Source organism: Humulus lupulus, chromosome 3, assembly GCF_963169125.1.
Source record: "Humulus lupulus chromosome 3, drHumLupu1.1, whole genome shotgun sequence".
Classification (NCBI taxonomy): domain Eukaryota; kingdom Viridiplantae; phylum Streptophyta; class Magnoliopsida; order Rosales; family Cannabaceae; genus Humulus; species Humulus lupulus.
This window is the reverse complement of record NC_084795.1, coordinates 93,040,118-93,042,604: the sequence shown is the minus strand read 5'-3', so window position 1 is coordinate 93,042,604 and position 2,487 is coordinate 93,040,118. Positions and strand designations below refer to the sequence as shown.

The 2,487-nt window shown below is 42.2% G+C and overlaps 1 non-coding gene across 1 annotated transcript; it reads left to right on the top strand.

Annotated features, from left to right (window-relative positions):
• Window positions 1-1,284: 1,284 nt before the first annotated feature.
• LOC133827663 (small nucleolar RNA R71) lies at window positions 1,285-1,391 on the top strand. The gene has a single exon (XR_009890314.1). It is a non-coding gene; the product is annotated as a small nucleolar RNA R71 (small nucleolar RNA).
• The last annotated feature ends 1,096 nt before the right edge of the window (window positions 1,392-2,487 follow it).

Sequence of the window (2,487 nt, the reverse complement as noted above, 5' to 3'; positions counted from 1 at the left end):
ATGCCATGCCACAATAAGAATTACCAATGGTACATGGAATGGTGAAACTCCCAGGGTCTTTCATCTTCGGTGGCAGCTTGTGTTTGCAAGAATGAGCTACATTCCTTGGTAAGGGCCACTGTCTCAAATTCTCCTAACCTTCTCTTCCTTGTAAGAATATCTTTCATGAATTTTACATAGTTAGGCATTTGCTCAAGTGCCTCTACCAGTGGGATGTTGATATGCAACTGCTTCAACATATCTAGAAACTTCTTGAATTGAGAATCCAACTTTTGCTTCTGAAAACGTTGAGGAAATGGAGGTGGCTTCTTTGAAATTGAGCTTGCTGGTTGACAATGCTGCGATATCCCTGCAGTATCCTGGGCAGAGGCAGATTTTTGTGCACTAGGAAGTTCAACATCTTTTTGGAACTCCTCATTTATTTGGATTGAAGAGGGCTCACCCTCATGCCCAGACTCGGTCTTGTCCTTCTCCAACTCCTTTCCACTCCTCAAAGTGACAGCTTTACAATGTTCCTTCCCCATACTCCTTGGATTCTCGGTATCACTTGGCAGTGTACCGTGGGGTCTATTTCTAAGCTCATTAGCTAGTTACCCAACTTGATTTTCTAAGTTCCTCAATGAAGTCGCTTGGCTCTGTATCATGGCTTCATTCTTCACTATATATTCCTTCAACATGCTCTCAAGAGAGCTAGATTGCATTGTCTGCTGTTGTGGTCTTTGTTGTGGTACTTGAGGGGGGTACCCCGGTGGAAAATTTGATCTTGGAGGCATTGAAGGATTACTAGGGCCAGCTCCTTGATTACTCCATGAAAAATTAGGGTGTTGCCTCCATGATGGGTTGTAGGAATTAGAATAAGGGCCATTCCTATTTTGGTTCCCCATATAACATACAGCTGCCGGATTAGAGGGACAGTTATCAAAAGTATGACCCTCACCACAATACACGCAAGAAATGTTCTCCATATGCCCCATTTGTGTCCCCATGGGCTGCCCCATTGACTGATTCATTCCCATATTCATTGTCTTGAGCATATTAGAAATAGAGGAGACTTGGGCTGCCAAAGAAGTGATGGCATCTACATCATGAATACCAGCCACCTTTCTACCTGTAGACAATCTAGAAGTGGGCCACTGATAGTTGTTGTTGGATATCCTCTCAAGTATTTCATATGCCTCATTATAGGACTTAGCAAGAAGAGCCCCATTCGCTGAATCATCAACCACCATTCTAGTGTGGGCATTCAGACCATTATAAAATGTCTCCATCTGGATGCAATGAGGAATGCCATGATGAGGGCATTTGCGCAACAACTCCTTAAACCACTCCCATGCCTCATATAAAGATTCTTCATCAAGTTGCTGAAATGAAGTAATCTCGTTGCGGAGCTTGGCATTCTTAGTGGGAGGAAAATACTTCATCAAAAACCGCTCAGCCAACTCTTGCCAAGTACTCGCAGAATCAGAAGGCAAAGAGTTCAACCAAGCTCTGGCTCTATCTTTCAAGGAGTATGGGAACAACTTTAGTCTCAATGCATCCTCTGTCACTCCGGGTAGCTTGAAAGAGTCACTTACTTCAATGAACAAGCGAAGGTGAAGGTGAGGATCCTCTGTTGGCATCCCACTAAACTGACCCACATTTTGAAGCATCTGGAACATGACTGGCTTCAATTCAAACTGGGCTACCTGAATTTCTGGTCTGACGATGCCTGGATTGAGCTCATTGAAGAGGGGGAGAGCATATTGCCTGATAACATGATCTCTGTCATCAGCCACAATAACTGCATTTTGCCCATTGTTGGCAGCTACTCCCCCTTGAGCTACTCCCCCTTGAGCAACTCCTGTTGTATTTACTGGTGGATCATGAGCGACTCCTGGTAGAGGAGTTGCCGTCTGGGCGGCTCCCTGTTGAGCCCCTTGCTCAGCATCCATCACTACTACTTCCCTTTTTGACTTTTGTATTCTTCGCCTTCTTCTAAAAGTGCGCTCGATTTCTAGATCAATGGGAAGTAGTTCAGGGTCTTGATTCTTGTTCATACACTGTATAAACCTGAAAATGCACGAGAATCACCCAAGTTAGCACAAAAGAAAGAAAAATTAAACCAAATTGCAAGATAATCAACTTTGCAATAATTGACTTTAAGCAATCCCCGGCAACGGCGCCAAAAACTTGTTGCGGATTTTCCTAAGTGTGTGCAAGTGTACACAATCGTTGAACAAGTAATATAATGAAAGTAATTTTTATCGTCTCCTCAAGGATTGCCAAACAAATATTGTAAAAATCATCATCAAACAATTTAGGGTGCAATTAACTATCCCTTTTTTTTATGACTAATCAATTAAACTAAAGGACAAAAAAAATTAAACAAGATAATTAATTTAGGCGATTAACAATAAAGCTGGAAAATGATAAATTGCGATTACTATGGTGATAAAAGTTAGGCATATCAAATCCCCCTAATTTGTAGTTTTTCCCCTGATGTTGCAA